Raw genomic sequence first — 21,451 nt, forward strand, 5'->3', positions numbered from 1 at the left:
AACTGGTTATAAATATAAATTATTTTTCACTCCCATTCCGTGCCGTGATCCCCGTTGCTCCCTGCCAAAACCCCGAGAGGTGTTCCCACCCAGTGGGAAAAAAAACCCATCCAACATGCAAATTTTCTCTTTCTCAGCACCAGAAGAAGGAAGTAACTTTCGCACCTCTATGCTTCGCGCATTTCGAGAGCAAAGCGATCGAGAGGAGAGCGGGAGCATCATCTGAGCACGGTTGTGGTGAGCCGTGAGATGAAATGTCTCTCTCCCGATGTGCCATTAGAAAAGTGCAATGTTATTGCACCTCCAATGTATGTATTACCTGTCCGCACGGTGAGTGTGATGATCCCGTGGAAATTCTACTGCGATCAACACGCGTTGGTTTAGCGCTTATGTGTTTTCCTCGAGCAGGCGGATGTACCGCAGAATCATAAACAGACAGTAGAGATGAGTGATTGTGTATATGAATCGGCCGATGGTTGAAAGGTGCTGGGATTACGTTTAGCGTGTTTCGCAAACAAGTTTTATTTCGCAGGTGAATAATACAATATTTACCGTACAAAAAGAACGATGATTTCAATGTAACTCCAGATTCCGATCACATTGTCGATTTGTCTGATCAGTATTGATGGTATTTAATGACGAGGAACAGCGAGATTGCTCATGAAGACATTCCCAATGAGAGCGATAGGTTTTAAATTTAAATAAAACACAGAAGTTATGGTCAAAAAGTTACGAAATGTTACTTAATTTGATGGAAAAAATTGAGGCGGTTGTGTCCAAGACACGACTTTAGATATTACTTTAGAATGCTGCGAAGTTTTAGAAATAACTGTTTAATAAAATTGTTTGGTCGCCCTGAAAAGGTTTTTTATTGTAAAATCAGATGACAATAATTGATTGATGATTCATTCTCGCCCTGCGGAACAAAAAAAGCTAATCGCATGTCGCACTTTGTTTCATGTCAGTGAATTGAAAATTTACCTCGAACGCTATTCCGGTGGCCTATTTTTGCAATTGACATACACTCGGTTACATGCGATTATATACTTGTTGCAACAGCATCATTATTCCACATCTCATAACAACATCGATCTTTCTTTGGAACTGAATGGAAAAAAACAACAGTGGCAATACTTGTAAGTATCGAATATCATACTACATGTTATTTAGTATTACCTCAGTGGAATCGCACTTCTAGGCATCGTTCGTACAACGAAAATCAACCAGCACCAAACAAGCGGTCACCAAACATTGGTGGCTTGAAGCGACTAAGAATATAAATACTTCTCATCATTTTGCGCTATTCTGTAAGAAAAGCTTCTGGTAATATTACAGACCTCGAAAAAAGTTGCATTACTTTCTCATGCTCGAGATAGGCGCAGCAGCATCCTTAGGGGAGAATGTTTCGTGACTGGCAAGCGAAACCCAATCACATACAAAATTCTAGAACGATATTTACTTGGTTACTAAATAAACGAAATAAATTCTGTTTGTTAATCTCAGTAACCTCGAAAAGAGTTGCATTTCTTCATTAATATCAAGATTAGCGCAAACGCCATCCTTGTTGAATGCAGTTTTGCTACTGTCATGCGAAACCAAATCACATGCAAAATTCCTGAACAATTATTTCCTTGGTGAGCCAATGATAGCCTAGTTTAAAGATTCCCCACACAATTTTTGGAAGACATGTAATGACGCAAAACAAGGGAGAACAAGCCTCAGCAAGATCCAATGCTCTAGGCAAATATTCCCCTTCGTTCTTCTTCTTATTTTATTTGTTCACGGAGACTTTAAATCATTCTCCTTCGTTGATCGCCGATAAGCTGCTCGTTATTGACAGCATGGGTAGGGAAGCTAACGAATGATCAGAATAAATGTATGGAAATACGGAAATGCTTCCAGTTTTCATCAATTTAGACCATTTACACACCATGGGATTGTAATATATAGCATAAAAACAAATCTGAAGGAATTTCCGATTCGTTTGGTATGTAAATAGCCAAAATCCGTTCGCGGCAAGAATAGTCATTAACGTTAACTTTATTTAATAAACACGTGACCTGTTTTTTGATTTGGTGACGTAGTTCACACTACACATTTACACATTAGTTTACACACGGTCGAATTAATCGAGATTCAGGAAAGGTAAGTGACATTAATGAAAATCAATTCAACATAACATAACCTAAATACCCTAAACATGGTATATGTTAAACCAACGTTGAACCGGGTTATAGGGGAAGGGGGGGCGTAGTGGTCACCCTAAGGAATATGTCCATTTCCAACGTCCACATACCGCTACAATTACCGTTTTTCTAAGAGTATTATAGTTCAATTCATTGTTGGTCAAGATGGCATACTTCTTTTACTATAAAAATTCAAAGTAGTACATTTTTCATCATTAGGAAAAAAAAAAGGTAAAAATTGAACTTTTTTTATTGCTTCTAGGTAAAGTGGTACCCTAGTGGGGACAAAGTGGTCACTCGCAAATATCAAGCTAAATGGGATAGATTTACGCGTTTTTTTCGTCCTAATTTCAAATCATATTCGATATAGTAGGTACATGTGTTAAATAAGCTTGGTCTATTCACTTAGAGTCTCAATTCAAATTTTCTCATGCATGCAAAAATGTTGTAAGAAACACATAACGTGGCATATTTTTCCAAGGTCAAAGCCATAAAATGATCCTCTTCAAGAGCAGAATGTGATGAGGTATATTAAAACCTGTCCACGTTAAATTTCGGACACCAAGATGATGCCAGGAAAACAAAAATTCACGTAATACAACAAAACCGATTGTTTATTTCGGTAAAATAGACTTATATCTAAAATAAGGAAAACATACTTTGATGTTAATTACGTTGTCTGTAAAATTCATGGACTTTCTTGGGAACATCTGCCATTAGATTCTGTACAGTACCCTCAGATATGCTGGCGGCGGCGCTTTTCCATCTCCTCTTGAAATCATTAATGCCATTCGCTTTCTTCTTAGTTTCGAATAGTTTTCACTTAATCAGAGCCCAGTACTTTTCCACTGGGTGAAGTTTTGGACAGTTCGGGGAATTTGCTGTTTTTAGCACATATTTGACCTCATGTGCATTATACCATTCCAGAATGGATTTTACATAGTGATAAGAGGCCAAATCTGGCCAAAATAACGCTGGAGAGTCGTGGCTTCTTATGATTAGTAGCAACCGCTTCTGGAGACATTTCTTCTCGTAGACATCTTTGTTGATAGTGCCGGTAGAGACGAAAGATTTGGATTTTCGGTCACAACTGCATATGGCTTGCCAAACCAAGTGATTTTTGGGGAATTTAGACTACTTCTTGGTCCGGAAACACTCGGCTACGGCATTCCTTCGCATTGCAGTATAAAAAGCGAGTCCCGGAAGCTGTTTATGTCTTCGAGAACAGAAGTTTCTTCGTCCATTATGGTGCATGAACATTTTTGCAAAAACTGGGTGTAGAGCACCTTAGCACGGCTTTTTGCAGTGAATTTTGCTTATCATCACAATTGGGCACCTTTTTCACTTTGTACGCCTTCAGTCCATGCCTCTGCTTCACTTTTTGTACATATGATTTTGATTTTCCAACCTTTCGAGCCACCATTCAATAGCAACCACCATTCGGTCCATCTGTCGGGAGCATAGTTTTCGATTTGTTCCGCTTTCAACCTTTCGATCCACAGTTAAGCGCTGATCAAACGATGTTCACACATTAATCACGGTACTCTTCGGCAGTTTTAGCTTTTTGGCGAGATCGCGTACCGACAGTGTTGGATTTTGCTGCCGTTCGCGCAAAATGCGTTTGCATACTTCCACTTGATTCGACGCCATTTTACCAAACTGTAGAAGAATGTAAACATGTTGGACATCGAAATAAAGAGGAGGGTTTCAGTTGTCATGTAAGTGAAATATTTCATTGATTAGTGAAATTTTTCATAAACTACACTGAAAGAAAAGTGTCCGAAATTTAACGTGGACAGGCTTTAGCTTTAGTAATCATAACATTGTAAGTCGTTATGCACCTATGACAACTTTGCCCCCAAACATCAAAGTAATTTATATGATAATTATTCGCTGAGATTGAACAAAATATATGTTCACCTCTCCTAGAATATGTGAGCAGTCGTCCAAACTGATGATTTGTCCAACATATCAGATTGAATAAGATACATTTCACGAGAAATTCCTTAGATACCATGCACACAGAACTACGCCCGAATGGCTATCGAGAGCGCAATTTCTGTTTTTATTTATGTTTCGACATGCGACAACTCTACTGAAGTACAGGGTGACTCAAAATTCATTAAATTCTTCAAACATAAGGTCCCTATCAATACGGTGTCAATAATCAATAGTAATACTACCAAACAAGCAGGTGACCACTTTACCCTCCATTGGTAATTTTTACCAAAAAACTTGTGATATACACTAATTTTTCGGGAGAGTGTGAAGCCAACCGATTGAATAGGAAGGGGAATTTGCTCTGACCTTAATCCTTGAATGATTTCAATTAAGGCACATTGGAAAAATACACATTTTCTTATCGTGTTCCCGTCGCCGAATTTGTATCAGCGAGAGACAATATTAAAATATCCCTGCTAATCAGACGAACGTAAATCGGTCGTTCGAAATACAAATGCAGCATTCGTTCTACGGACAATGTGATTAGAGAAAATATTGAAATTTTAGCTCCGAGGTATTCTATCCATTGAGTATAAACAAATCATTCGCGATTTTAAATTACAGTATTCACAATTCATCAGTCATCTAGCTGCCGACCAGACGGCAACGAGGTTCTCAAAATGACTTTTCTCAAGGCCGAGCCATTTTAGTTTTCCAAATTGGTCTTCATCAAGGCTAGAGGCGATTGAACTGACGAGTTTCAAAGCCTCTATAATTTAAAACAACATCATGCAACTCTCGCTCCAGCTATCAGACAACAGTCTTTTTCAATGCTGATGTTACACACACAGTTGTTTTGCTCGATGCTAAGGAAGAATTAAAGATATATATCGTATGGTTCAATTTTGTTCGGTGTTGATTTGCATGCTGTCTGGTTGCCGTGTCTTCAACAGATGATACGATGTGTTTGACTTTGATGTTTCGCGTTGTAAAAATAAGAGTTGTTTCCGTAAACTTTTTAATTAATATGTGTAGTGTGAGTTGAAATTTTTATGTCATTAGGGTAATTATTTTATCTGTTGACAAATAATTAAATAATAATAAGATCAGTATGCTAGACATATCTCTCTGCTCTTCTTCATTATCCCCAGATTGCACATGGAAGGTAATCCAAGATCCACACGGTAGTGATTACCTACCAATAATTTTATCGATCGCCCATGAATTAAAATCTAGTGAGTCAGTCGATATTGCGTATGACCTCACGAAAAATATTGACTGGAGAAAATTTGCGGAATTAATATCTGAAGCAATCGTTTCGATGCATGAACTTCCTCCCCTTGAAGAGTATAACTTTATATCAAGTTTGATTTACGAAAGCGCACTTCAAGCTTAAAAGAAACGTGTTCCTGCTACCACTTTCCGACGTCGTCCTGCATCACTTTGGTGGGATAAGGAGTGCTCAAAGGTTTATCTTGAAAAACCATCCGCTTTCAAAAAATTCAGGAAAACTGGATTAGTGGAATGGTTTCGAAAGTACCAAGATCTGGAAATCAAACTAAAAGGTTTGAATAAAGCAAAAAAGCGTGGATATTGGCGGAAACATGTCAATGGTTTGTCAAGGGAGACCGCTATGAGTAGTCTTTGGAATACGGCTAGGAGAATGCGCGGCTGGAACCATACAAATGAAAGTGAGGAATACTCTGACCGTTGGATGTTCAAATTTGCAAGGAAGGTTTGTCCCGATTCCGTCCCTGCAAAAAGCGTCATACGCGACATTCCGCTCCAATGCGATTATGAGAATATTTCGATGGTAGAATTTTCAATTGCCCTCCTCTTATGTAACAATTCAGCTCCGGGATCGGACAAGATTAAATTCAAATTGTTGAAGAATCATCCCGACTTGGCAAAACATCGTTTGCTGAACTTGTTCAACAGCTTTCTGAAGCTGAATATTGTGACTGGAGACAAGTGAAAGTGATAGCCAACAAGCCGGCTTGCGATCATAATTCATATAGGCCGATTGCAATGTTATCCTGTATCCGTAAATTGTTAGAGAAACTGATTCTACTTCGTTTGGACAAGTGGGTTGAAATGAACAATTTGCTGTCAAATATAGTGGTGCCCGAGTTCATAACCCTGCCAACACTCCAGAACATCGCTCCATAGAAAGATTGGCAATAAAAAAGTTGATGGGTCTGAGCCTAGGGGCACGGACGGGATCTTGACATAGGACTGTGATTGTGTATAGTAATTGCATTTGAATAGAGTTTTTTCTTTGTTCATAATCTGTATTTTTTTCTCTTTTGATGAATCAAATTGAAGCCCTGGAAAACCGTTTCGGGTATGAACTTGTATCCTTGAAAAAGATTAGATGAGATAACGTGGTAGAATCCGGAACCACATTCTGTTCAAGAATGTACACAAAAATACCATTAAAGTCATTACTAGCCTTTTCTTATGTTTATTCAATTATGCAGAAGAAGATAAGGAGTCATTCTAAATAGTCAGTAATAATAGTAAGTCAGATAAATCTATGACTACAGAAATATATCATAGATATAAACAGCATTTTCTCCTTCGTTGCCACGTTGTCCGGAACATTATTTGTAGGTGGCTGTAAAAAGTTTATAGCCAGATCATGTATCGTTCCGGATCAAATTCCGGACAGCTTCATATTTCGGTCACCCTGTAACAATAACTTGAAATGCTTAACGCCCTGATTATGATGAACTAAAGGGTTACTCAAAAGTATCAATTGTGATATTAATATTATAGTTATACTAGCTGACCCGGCAAACTTCATCCCTCCTAAAATTTGATTTTTGTTATCAATACCTTCAAACATTCACCTTTTACTTACTATGAGCAAGTTCATGAGTCCTATCGCGGAACTGTTCATTGATTGATCTTCTAATCGACCCCGTTGAATTTCCTTTTACTATAAAATATAAAATTATAAAATTCCTAGCATTTCAAACAAAACTCATCATTCTCGTTCAAGATTTTTCAACCACTTGCAAATAACAAATTTCTCCGTTACATGGGATAAATGTTTTATACCGAATATATGATAGAATAAAGACAGCCTTAAATCGGACAATTGCTTCCTCGAGTTCTGCTCTTATCGACATATTCGGCTATACTTTTTGATTGGTATAGACAGAAGAAGATATAGGAGTGCGTTTCATCACATTAAAATCTATTTTTTATTTTGTATGACACCACAAACCCAGACAGACAGACAGACAGACAGAAATCCATTTATATATATATATATATATATATATATATATATATATATATATATAAAAAATCATATATATATATATATATATATATATATATATATATATATATATATATATATATATATATATATATATATATATATATATATATATATATATATATAGATGATCAGAGTATAAAAAATTTCAATTTATTATTAGAGAGTGTCCGAAATATGATTCAGAACGGTATATTGAGTATGATGTAGATCGAGTATTTGGTTATGAGCGCTCTCTTGGGAAGTTCGTGTTGCTGCTGTAGTGAACTGATCTCATTGGATGCGAAGTTCTACTTATGTATAGGAAAGAGAAAGGAGTGTGGGCAAGTGCGTTCGAGGAAGTGAAGCGGGCGGGGGAAAACATATATGGGGAACATAATATAATATAAAGATCTCGGCTACTCAAGCTATCAAAATCTGATATGCGTGAGTATACCCTTTCGAACTTCTAAATCACCAGCCAGTGAAATTCATGAATTGCATTTTTCACATAACCAAACAACATGCTCGATATTATGACATCCTGGACCACAATTACATAAATTGTTAGTAACAAGACCTACACGATAAAGTCGTAAATTGATTGAATTTTGGGGATAACAGAGTAAAACCATCTTCCAAGATCATCCCTCCATTGATTCCGCCAACTTATAAATGCCTGTTTGTCCAAAAAATGGAGAATAACTCGTGATACGCATCTACTCACATTGTGAGCTAACGCCGAATTGTAGGCAGAAAAGATTGATCCTTGCATCGAGCAGGAAAACGAGTGGTTAGTGCAATCGAAAAAAAGGGGGAGGACGGGGTAAGACGGCCACCCTAAGCATAGAGTACAATTAAACACAATGCATATAAAATTGAGGCATTCCATTATCAGGATGTTTTCCGCAATCTCGTTGACTTCTAAACGTTTTTCTTTTTATTTCATAATGTTATATGATAAATTAAGAAAGGTATGAAAAATGTGCTACTAAAATCATGACGGGTCAAGTTGACCACCACTAAGGGTGAGATGACTACATGAAGTGACTCGTGAATCTAGGCGTAAAGAAGATTATTGTTTCCGGCAAAATTGTGCTACATATCAAGGTCGTTGTATTTTATATCAAGCGTGACAAGAATGGGAGGTGTTATTGTTAAGTTATAGGTAACTATAACGTGTTTAATGTGCAACCCTTGCGAAATTATCATGATTAAAAATTATTATATTTGGTATCTGAAAAAAACATCAAATTCATCATGAATGCGCCTTGAGTTATTCAACCAACAATTCAAGTGATGTGATGTTCTCATTCAATTCGTCAATTAGGCGCGTTCAAAATCACAACTCTTACCATAGTGGCCACCTTGCCCCCGCTATGAGTCAAGCAAAAGTGTCTCAATGCCAACCTTCCTGGTTTTTCAGGATTTCCCAGACTTTTTAACACGCTCCCTGATATCCTTACGAACACTCAATTTATCCTGATTTTTCTTAAATGATACTGATTTTTCCTGATTTTTGTACTCTTTACATTATTCGTAATAAATTTCCATGCCAAAGTTTCCTGTCATGATAGTTCTCCAATTCGCACTTGTATATATCTTACATTAAGTTAAGCTTTGTACTTAACTTTTTTATCCATACCCTCAATTGTTTTGTGGCTTCCCAAAACAGTGCTAGAACACTGCTGATATGCTTTCTTCATTTGTTGAGTAAAGATTAATTTCAAAGAATTGACGATGAATTGATGAAAATTGATTGATGAAAAAAACAAAACACTAGCATTTCGCTAGTGCGAGGACTTATACCATGCTTATTATTTTTTTTACATATCCGGTCTTCGCCCGAATGATATACTCTGATTTGGAATGGATTCTGTATTATGAGCTACTACCAAGCAATCTGATTCTCACATATATGGCTCGTAGCAGTTTTCGACGAGGAAGCAACCATGTTCTGGGAGAATAGAATATTTAAGCTGTGTAAAAGATGACGAAAGATTGTGAAACAGAACTACAGATTTCATAAATTATAATGCTTTGATTGAAAATGATGTTTTTATTTTCCCAAAAATCGACATTAACTTTTCGGACAACCCAATATGAGCTATCCTGATTTATCCTGATTTTTACTTCCAATCTTCCTGATTCGATAAACGATTCTATGGTGGTTCGACACTCTTCTCCCCTCTCTAAGGGGAGGCTGCCATACAAATGAAACACAAATTTCTGCATAACTCGAGAACTAATCAAGAACTAATCAGAACTAATCAAGCAAATCGAGCCAAATTTGGCATGTGGAGGTTTCTATGTTGAATTAACACTCCTCCCCTCTCTCTAAGGGGGAGGGGAACTACCATACATATGAACACTTTTGACACTCCTCCACCCTCCCTAAGATGGAGGGCGGTGGCTGCATAACTCGAGAACTAATCAAGCAAATGGAGGTAAATATGGGATATGAGAGTTTTTGGGTACGAAAAACGTTTCTATGATGGTTTGACATCCCTCCATCCTCTGGAATGGAGAGGGGTCGCTTTAAAATATTACACATATTTCAACCAAACATATTCCTACCAAGATGACAATTGAAAATTTTCGGAAAAATATGAAGAAAATGGAAAATCTTGAACGAGAATTGTGTCTGAAAGTAATCTGATATTATAATGATGAGTTTTAGTAGAAGTACTAGGAATTTTATAGTGAAAGATTATTTTGAAAGTTAGATTAGAACATCAATCAATGAACAGTTCTGCGATTGGACCCATGAATGTGCGCTTAGAAAGAAAACGTGAATGTGATAACGAAAACTAAATTTTGGGCGGGATGAAGTTTGCCGGGTCAGCTAGTGTATTATAATAGTCCAATAGTTGATTGTTTCAATAATCTAGAGAGTGCCCATCTTACCCCGAGTGGCCGTCTTCTCCCGTCCTCCCCTACCCATTTTAATCGTCAAATTGTTTATTTTGTTACTATATTTTCTGTTCGTGTTTCAAGCAAAAAAAATCATGATAAATTTCCTGTCTAATGGTATATACCTGCTGTTTCTCTGTTCTCTTTGAAAACAAACCAAAATATCGTGGACTGTCGACTGAGTCTTGATCACTACTTCAATAAAGAGAGGCAAAAGTAGATCTCAAAGAACAGCGTGACCGCATTGGCTGATCTGATAATTTGTAGCAGTGGCTCTGTGATTCTTTCGGATAGTGTTCAACTTCCATGTTAGGTTTAAACTGGTCAGCTCATATTCTCGATTCGAAAATTCTGGAGATTCATACGCCCTACAGGGTGTTAGTTAGCTGACCCCAAATTATCCAGGAGGTGATAGAGGATCATATATTATGTAAAAATACTTTCACGCATATGGTCAAATCTTAATTTTGACGGATTTTTTCAGCATTCTGAGTTTCGGGCACTGTTTTAAATTGGCTTCCATTCGAAAAGTACGCTACTTCTGCTTCCATTTTAAAGATGAGAAAAATTGGTACTGAATAAAGTGGTAAAAAACGCGAGTAATCGGTTACATATTACTTACATAGTTGTAAGGCAAACACTGTCGAAATATTGAACTCCCGGCCCCGTTAGGCTGACGCCATATGAGCCTTAATAAAAATATATATTTTTGGATAAAAAAAAGTGATAAAATATTTGAATAATGTAAATTAAGTAACCGAAGTTAAAAACATTGGAAGTGATTGTTTTTTTAGGCATTATTATTAATGTTTACCTATTTTTTGAGTGTCAAAGAACGAATTGTAGAGCGACTAGAGAGTTTTTATTTGGTGCTAGAAACAATCCAGTTTATCAAGCATTTTGAAGAAATATAATAACAAAATAATAATCAAGAAACTCTATCAGATTTTTTATTTGACCATGAGCATCTATAACCTCCTGAGTCATCTACCTAACACCATGCATGTCAACGTTAACGTTTTTTGTATCAGAACGATTGAAATATATAATAAAATTAGCATTATCGTGAAGTTAAGATATTCGTGTGCTTTAATCTTACTATAAATAAAATCGCTAAAAAATAAAGCGCGGTCGTCGTGAACAGTCGTAAACAGTCGTAAATGGTCGTATTCCTGACGTAAACACAAACAGAGTGAGAGAATGAGCAGTGAGCAGCTGCGATGTGTTTTTATGTGTGAGGAGAGAGTGTGCGCGTCTGCGTGTGTTCGTTTGCGTGCATGCATGTGCGTGTATGTGTTTGTATATGCTTTTTTTAGAGTAGAGAGAAGAGAGTAGAGAGTAGAGAGAGTAGAAAGTAGAGAGAGTAGAGAGTAGATAATAGAGAGAGTAGAGAGAGTAGAGAGTAGGGAGAGTAGAGAGTAGAGACAGTAGAGAGTAGAGACAGTAGAGAGTAGAGAGAGTAGAGAGTAGAGAGTAGAGAGTAGAGAGTAGAGAGAGTAGAGAGTAGAGAGTAGAGAGAGTAGAGAGTAGAGAGTAGGGAGAATAGAGAGAGTAGAGAGTAGAGAAAGTAAAGAGAGCAGAGAGTAGATAATAGATAGAGTAGAGAGTAGAGAGTAGAAAGACTAGAGAAAGTAGAGAGTAGAGAGAGTAGATAGTAGAGGGAGTAGAAAGTAGAGAGAGTAGAGTGTAGAGAGTAGAGAGAGTAGAGAGTAGAAATTTAAATAGCAGCAATTGATCGCAGAGAAAGAGTAGAAGTTTGAGACATAGAGACATTTGGACTAAAAAAACAGTGAATAAAAGAAAAAAAAGTTGCGAGAGTCTGTTTGAGTGCAATAACAAACCTATTCCAATGACTTTGCGTAAACTAATAAAAACATAGAATTGGGCCGCTAGTTGAGAAGAACATAAAAACTAAATTTTACCAATTCCATACGATATGGAAGAAAAAGAATGCAGAATAAATTTGAGTCCCTACAAAAGCGGTTGGAGGTTTATGGATAAGTGAAACGAATGTTGAGAAAAATGCATTCGAAACGATCCGGACTTAAATCGCACAATGGACATTGTGTTTGTTTCAGAAGGGTTGAATATTTTAGGATCCACGAAGAATGAAACGTATCGTTTATTCATAAAATAAATCAAAACAACTTTTAGAGGAATAATTTTCATAATGGAATTACAATGAATAACACCCACCATTTGGCCAAACAGAAAGCGACGGATGTGTTTATACAATTTGTCCCCAGAAGTAACAAATGTTTCACACTTCCATTCCATTAACTCTCGCTAATGAGTTTCTTCTCTGATGGAATAGTAAATATTTACTGCCGCGTCCTCGCCTTACGATCTGCCTTAGCATCATCGATCGACCGGTTCAAGTACCCTCAACCGGCAGCCCAGGGCTATCGAAAAAACGAGAACGAAAAATGGAATCTCCTTTATGTCACAGAATGAAAATGATGTTGATCCATCTGTGGCAGCTCTCGTCGTGCAACAACACATCAAGGTCGTCAACGAAGCTGCACCACCACCGAATATTGATGGGATCGATTGGGGTCAGGAACACGGTGGGTTTAAGTTCCCATGTGGTACGACTTGCACACGGGCTCTCATTTTTCTTCCCTGCGCCCAAACGATGGACGGGATGTGCAGCATGCAGGAAAGTGTCACATTGATGGAACGTCGTCGTCTTTTTTCCACGGAAAGAAAATAAATTCATAGCGACTTGCCCGTTGACATCGCGGTGTGGAGGACACCTCCGCTTAATTTTCATGTCCATATATTGGTACGGCTCACCGTTGCACAAGTGTACAAGTTTTCTTATTTTTTCTTCTGCGTTGTTGAACGGGAGGAAATGATGAGTGGCGAAATGTTTCAGTAACTTGTCCCGCAAATTCGGTCGAGACAATAAATTTGCGTGATTGTCCTCTTTTACGAGTTTTCTTAACTATTGTAGGCGTTAGAAAGACATAAAATATTTACGTACTTGTAATTTATGGAAGATTAAATTGTGTTCGGTACATAGTCGTCGCTGAGAGCAATGAACACAATTTCTATATGAAAAAAAGAAAGATTCGGGGAGTCGCAAATATATGAAATTGTAAGTCTGTTTCTACAGGTCTAATGATTGATTTGTAAATTAATAATGTTACTGAATTGTTGGAATTATTCACGGCATTTTGTACCTATACTAAATTTTTGTGGGGAAACATTTTTAAGGGAGTTTTTTCAAAAGTCATAGTTGAGGTTTACCCATAGAAAGGACTTTTTTCATCAAATATGATCCTCTCTGACCTCACGTATGGTACTGGGTCAGCTACCTAACACCCTGTATATAGGATATGAAAGGATAGAAATGACTATCAGAAACAACTCATGTGATAAGTGCAAAAATCATCAAACTAGAAATTAAGCTGCAATTTAATTTTTTTTTCAATTTTGTTGATTTATTTTGCCTTTATGACAAAGATTTTTTTGAAAAGAGAATCGTGAAGAGACGATGAATTGTCAGCCATAAGTCTCTGCCATTTGGAGGAAATCAATTAATCCATTATTTCATTGTGTATCCTGTAAAGTAACGAGCGAACAGCTTCAGATTTATGCTCGTTGAAGATACATTTCACAATTGAAAAAATCAGGGTAACATGGTGTTGAAAATGTAACTCAACAAAAAGAAAATACGGTATAATTTGCAGCATACTTTCTGTCAAATATATACTGGGAATTCGTAATTTTAAGTCTTCCTGAACATCTGAACATCTTTCAATTTTATTTTTTTACTGTCAGTAGTTTTAATGTCAATTTTGAGCGCGATCTGTCATTCAGTTAGTTTACAGCTTCATTTTAGAACAAGTAAATTTTTTTTGCTCGGCGATTTTTTATATGGATAATACTATTGGTGAGTGCTTTCGTGGCCGAATGGTTAGCGTCACACATTATTATGCCGGTAGTTCAGCTTCGATTTCCGTTCTGGTCGGGGGATTTTTCGTGAAATGGATTTCTCCCGACATGCATTGTGGTCATGCGTTTTCAAGAGTTTGCCACTATATACTCAAGTTGTTGGCATAAGAAATTTCAACTAACAACTCATAGAAATGACGCTAGTAATACTTAAGTTGAGACGACATAAGTTCTACTGGGAACGTTAGTGCCACTCAAGAAGACAAGAATTCTATTGGTCAAAGATATTGTGTGAAATTTTGTGTTGCAAACAAGTCTACCAGAATACATTTGGTGAATCAACACACAGGTGCATGAAGGGTATAAGGCATTCAAAGATGGTTTCTTCAACTGATGAAACCATCGACCGAATAGAAGGAATTGTGCTCGGAAGTCGTCATTTTTGAGAGAGCTAGCCCGTGAATTGAATAATTCTCACGAGAAAATTTATCGCAAATGGCCAGATTTGTGGAAGGATAACCCTTGGATTTTGCCCTACGATAATGTACCAGCTAATCGATCGTTCTAAACTAAGTACTACAAATAAAAATTATACAAGTAATCATAACTCAAAAACGATAAAAATCACATCTCTGATTTTTGGATGTGTTAGGTAAAAAAACTCAGCTTTAAAGAAAAAAATATTAAAAACTATAGCGCTCTCTAACCCAAAGCCATGTGAACAATAAAAAACAAATACATTCAATAATTACGAAAACAAGATCCATTTTTTGCAAATATAATATTTTTCCAAAAAAGACTAGCAAAATAACTTTAATTTTACATGTCGATCATCTGAAGCGGACCAGAAGTTCAAAAGTTGTGAATTCTTGAAAAAAAAGAGTCTTTTTAGAAATAGGGGTACCTATTTCCATTTTAGGGTTGTCCGAAAAATCAATGGTTTTCCCTTTTTTCCAAAAATGACTTTTTTTTCAAAAATTCATTACTTTTCAACTACTGAACCGATTCAGACGATCAACATTTAAAATCTAATCCAATGAACTAGTTTTCTGTGAAAACTACACTTTCTAAAAACATAATTTTGTTTCTGCAATTATTGATTGTATTTGTTTTTTTTATAATTTACATGGTCTCGGGACCAAGGGCGCTATGTTTTTTAATATTTTTCCTTGAAAGCCGAGGTTTATTCATATAACATATCCAAATATCAGAGAGGTGTTTTTTTTCGTTTTTGAGCCATGATTTTTCAAAGTTAACGTGTTTTCAGTTTTCGTTCAATATTCCTATGAGACTAGAATCCATTTTTTACGCAAGTGTTATATTTTTCTAAAGAAGACCATTGGCTTCAAATTGATATATCGATCACCTGAATCGGTTCAACAGTTCAAACGTTATAAATTATTGAAATGAATCATTTCTGGAAAATTTAGGGGGGGGGGGGGCTAAAGTGATTTTTTGGCCCATCGGTTAATTTTGAAAAATCATAACTGAAGAACAAAAAATAATGCCTCTTTGAATTTTGGATATGTTATGTAAGAAAATCTCAGCTTTCAAAAAAAAATATTTAAAAAAAAAGTGCCCTTGGTCCCGAGAACATGTAAACTATGAAAAATCAAATACAATCAATTTTTATGAAAACAAAATCCAATTGATTAGCAAGTGTAATATTTCTTCAATAAAGACTAGTTCATTGCCTTTTAAGTTGATATGTCGATCATTTGAATCGGTCGAGTAGTTCGAATGCTATGTTTTTTGAGAAGTGATTCTTTTATAAAAAAGAGAGAAAAAGTTGATTTTCGCACCAAAATAAAAATGGACACCCTAATAAAAAAAAATTAAAAATACGGGTCTAATATCTTGCGATAAGAACAAAATTACCATTTTTTACGAAAATCTGAAAACCACTATATCGGTTTGGCATGGAATGGCTGAAAACATGTTAAAAAATGGTACTCAAGCCTCAAACTACTCATTTGTTCGATGATTGTTATACACACTCTTGTTAAACTTTGACTGCATCCGTTATTAACACTTTGCGGACCGCTCACGAGATTTCTCGTTTTCGCGTTCCTTCTTTACGGACTTGTGTAAAATTAGCGGATAAAAGTTTTTGTTGCGTGCAAGTTTCTGTTCAACGTCTTGCTGGATTTAGTGAATAATAAATTATTTCAATTGAAATTAATTGATTGTTTATCAAGTAACAACCTTCAAAATCATGCTCATCAGATGGAGAATTGAACCATTCATCTTTCCACATAATTCGTTTTTTTTTCTTGATTGTGACAGAGAAAAGTTATAAACTGAAACGTGAGGGTTGGTTAATATAGGAAAGTTTACAGAATTTTGAAAATCAGAAAAAGTTGTTCGAAAAGAGTTATTGAAGTTATTTTACCTATCTTCCAGCCACAATTTTATTAATTGAAAAAGGGTATGAGAAAAGCTATGAGCCAAGGTATGGAAGAAATGAATTATGCTAAAGAAAATTTAAAAAAGTTATTTGAAAGGACCCAAAACACATTTTTGAGATAACACTCATTGGATAGAAAATACTTTTATCCATCTTCAGCCAAATTTTCGTTGGCTGGGAAAGAGTCTGAGAAAAGGTATGAGCCAAAATGTATACAAGTTGTAGGAGGGAAATTAATAAATTTGTCGAAAATGGAAATAGAACTTTTTCGCACTCGAAAAAAAAAAAGAAGGAACAGAGTGCGAAGTTGAAATTTTAGGTGATTTTTGAAAAACTTTAAAACCGTAAAATATCAACGCATGAGGATGGGATATAAATTTCTTTAAAGCATAATCTACATGGATTTACACGGAATATTTTACAGAGAAATTTGTATTTCGATGTATGTAGAAATAGTGGATGGAAATATCGGGAAGAAATGAGAAATCGAGTTCTTTCTGTTTTTTCAAAGATAGCAAATCCAATTAACGTTATCAACTATCTTTCATTTGATTTCTAAAACGTTGTTGTGGACCATTCAGTACACTTAGGATTTTTACGCGGGTTTTTTTACGAGTTTCCAATTAACGCGGTTTTTCCAACGCGGATTTCCCAATTAACGCGGTTTTTTTACGAGGTACGTATCCCCGCGTAAAAAACATGGGTGTACTGAGATATTATTGTATGAACGAAAAATTTCGAATTAGTATTTGATTATAAATAGTTCAATAAATAATAATCGAAAAACAGTTTTGAAAACTCTAATAAATTCTATGCACTCAGGATTTTTTTACGCGGAGATAGAATTTTGTTATAATTTGTCGCGGTACACCATAGTAGATGTACTTTGAGTATTTTCTCGAATTTTCATTTCCTATTGAGAATGGGGAAAAAAAAGAAAAACTCATTTTTTCACAATAGCTCTTATAGTGAACCATATAGGAGAATTATCTTATTATTATCTGAAAAAAATCACACATATCTATAAAAGGCGTACGAACACATTTTAATACGAATTATAGTAGTACTGAATCTCTAAATACTAAAAAATATCAATATTTCAAGATTTTTTTAGTACTTCAATTTTTTAGGAATTTATTTTTTGATTATATTTCTCGATATATCATAGTAAGATGCACTTTCAGTATTGTTATCAATTTTTTATCTTAAAGCCATTGAGAATGGCGTGCTAAAAATTGAAAGGTACGTTTTTCATCATAGTCCCTATGAATAAGGATTCAAAAAATAGTCAAAATTTCTATACAATAGAAATTTTCCTTAACCAGCCAGACCCTTTCTTCCGTACAACTCGTGAACGTTTTGGCCAATAGCCTTTTCGGACCAATGAAAATTTGGCTAAAGATAAATAAAAATATTCTTTATCGAATGAGTACTATCTCGAAAATGTGTTTTCGGTGCTTCCAAATAACTTTTTTCAATTTTCTTTAACATAATTAATTTCCCCCATACAACTTATTTTTTATTAATTCGTTTATTTTTACAGGCTCAGTTGCAAAAGTTTTAAGGATCCGAATTCTTAACTATATTTTTATAACTATACGAGTATATAAACAATTTTCTAATTCTATGGTTAGTAAGGTAGAAAATCGATTACTCGCGGTTGACTCCCTCCCATACAACATGGCCTATAACTCAGACTCTCAGACTCTTTTCCGATTAACACGTTGAATGCCACGCGGTTTTATAGCGACTTTCCCGACAGGCCGCGCGCGCCGGTATCGTGTATAGCAAATGCGAAGCGCAATATTGGCAAATTAGAAAGCTCGGTGTCAGCCACGATCTGAACGGGAAGCTCGGTGTCAGTCACCGATGACTGACATGGCACTCAACGTGTTAATCAAATTGTGGCTGTAAGATAGGTAAAATATTTCTCTATCGAATAACTTCGATAACTCTATTCGAACAACTTTTTTTTATTTTCAAAATCCTGTATATTTTCCTATATTGACCCATGCTCACGTTTCAGTCTATAACTTTTCTCTGTCACAATCAAGAAAAAAAATAGATTATGTGGAAAGATGAATGATTCAATTCTCTATCCAATAAGCATGATTTTGAAGGTTGTTACTTGATAAACAATCAATTTATTTCAACAGAAATAATCTAAAATGCTAATGAGCCTTAAATAAATAAATGGGATGAAAAAACTGAAATAATTCATTATTCATTAAATCCAGCAAGACTTTCATGCGCTAACTTCACACAGAGGCGAATGAACTGCAAAGTTTAAAGCCTCTTAAAAACTTGCAAGCAACGCAAGCAACTTCACACAAGTCAAAACGTGCGGTCCCAGACGTATGTCTTACATATTTCTTCCCGGTCCTTAAAGTATTAAAAGCTTCGAGCTGTTGTTTGATCAAATGTTTAGAAGTCAAGATTGTGATGATCGTATCGTTGCTTTGTTGATTTTGATATTTAGCTCTATGGTTGTTTATTCGGAATTAAGCACAAAGAATGTATATGGAATTGCGGCCACTTACTAACCCACTCCACCATCTACGCCACCCTTATTCCTACACATTGACTGGATGTCACAATCTTGTATTGTATACAACATTCACGGGAACCAAGTTGAAATAAAGAATGCATAATTTACCATTGCATTCGCTCACAAAACATACCTCTTTTATTCGTCAAATTGCTTACTTGTTTCACTATTTCCACTGTTGGTGTCTCAGGCGAAAAAAATGCTGAATAAATTTGCAGCGTGCGTAATATGCGTTTGGAAACTCTCAATTTTTCGTGATATGACCCCCCTATATAAAAATCAAATTTCTAGTCCTACGTCAAAAAGAACATCTATATATATAAAAATGGATTTCTGTCTGTCTGTCTGTCTGATTCTTATGAACTCTGAAAGTACTGAACCGATCGACATGAAAATTGGTATGTAGGGGTTTTTGGGGCCGGGGAAGGTTTTCGTGATAGTTTGAGATTAGAGGTTAGACATCTGGAGGTTTTAGGGTGCAATAAATGATTTTATTGTGGTTAGATACTCCTCCCCCTCTCTTAGGGGGGACTGCCATACGAATGAAACACAAATTTCTGCAGTACTCAAGAATTAATTAAGAAAATGAAACCAAATTAGGCATATGGAGGTTTTAGGGTGCAGTAAATGTTTCTATGGTGGTTAGACACTTCACCCCCTCTCTAAGGGGGAGCTGCCATACAAATGAAACACAAATTTCTGCATTACTCGAGAATTAATCAAGAAAACGAAACCAAATTAGGCATATGGAGGTTTTAGGGTGCAGTAAATGTTTCTATGTTGGTTAGACACGCCACCCCCCTCTCTAAGGGGGAGCTGCCATACAAATGAAACACAAATTTCTGCATTACTCAAGAATTAATTAAGAAAATGAAACCAAATTAGACATCTGGAGGTTTTAGGGTGCAATAAATGATTCTATGGTGGTTAGATACTCCTCCCCCCTCTCTTAGGGGGGGTTACCATACGAATGAAACACAAATTTCTGCATTACTCGAGAATTAATTAAGAAAATGAAACCAAATTAGGCATATGGAGGTTTTAGAGTGCAGTAAATGTTCCTATGGTGGTTAGACACTTCACACCCTCTCTAAGGGGGAGCTGCCATACAAATGAAACACAAATTTCTGCATTACTCGAGAATTAATCAAGAAAATGAAACCAAATTAGGCATATGGAGCTTTCAGGGCGCAATAAATGTTTTCACGGTGGTCAGACACTTCACCCCCCCTCTCTAAAGGGTAGCTGCCATACAAATGAAAGATAAATTTCTGCATGACTCGAAAACTAATCAAGAAAATACCAAATTTGGCATGCGAAGGTTTTAGGGGACACAAAACGTTTTTATGGCGAATAGACATTCCTTCCGTCTCTCTGAGGAGGGAGGGGGCTGCCATACAAATGAAGCATACATTTCCGCATAATTCAAGAACAAATCAAGCAAACGGAACTAAATTTGGCATGTGGAGGTTTTATGGGGTAGAAACATTTATAAGGTGGTTCGACACTCCTCCCCCCTCTCTAAAGGGGTCTCCCATACAAATACAACACAAATTTCTGCATAACTCGAGAACTAATCAAACAAACGAAACCAAATTTAGCATTTGGAGGTTTTAGAATGCAATAAATGTTTCTATGGTGGTTCGACACTCCTCCTCCCTCTCTTAGGGCGGGCTGTCATACAAATGAAAAAAAAAATTCTACATAACTCGAAAACTACTCAAGCAAAAGGAGCCAAATTTGGCATGTGAAGATTTTACGGTACGAAACAAAACGTTTCTATGTTGAATAGACACTCCACCCCGCTCTCTAAGGTGAGAAGAGGGGAGGGGTCTGTCTCTATTCTATCATATTTTCTGTATCAAACATTTATTCCATGTAACGGAGAAATATGTTATTTGCAAGTGGTTGAAAAATCTTGAACGAGAATTGTGTCTGGAAATAATGTGATATTATAATGATGAGTTTTGGTAGAAGTACTAGAAATTTTTTAGTAAAAGGTAAATTCAACGGGGTCGATTAGAAGATCTGCGATTGGACTCATGAACTTGCACTTAGTAAGAGAACGTGAATGTTTGAAGGTATTCGAACAAAATAACAATAACAAAAAACAAATTTTGGGCCGGACGAAGTTTGCCGGGTCAGCTAGTACACTATATAACTAAACCACTTACATAACTTTTCACACAAACAAAACATGAGTCATACCTAGTCGTAATCGAAAAATCAACACAAAATTAACACAAAGCGGATAGGGAAAACAACCAGCTCCCCTGCGGGGGACTGTC

The 21,451-nt window shown here is 36.1% G+C and overlaps 1 protein-coding gene across 7 annotated transcripts in view; it reads right to left on the bottom strand.

The window, feature by feature from the left end:
- The window catches only part of LOC129771467 (obscurin), a 214,180-nt gene that overhangs the window by 152,794 nt on the left and 39,935 nt on the right, over positions 1–21,451 (bottom strand). The window lies entirely within an intron of this gene.

Source organism: Toxorhynchites rutilus, chromosome 2 (genome assembly GCF_029784135.1).
Source record: "Toxorhynchites rutilus septentrionalis strain SRP chromosome 2, ASM2978413v1, whole genome shotgun sequence".
In the NCBI taxonomy this organism is placed as follows: domain Eukaryota; kingdom Metazoa; phylum Arthropoda; class Insecta; order Diptera; family Culicidae; genus Toxorhynchites; species Toxorhynchites rutilus.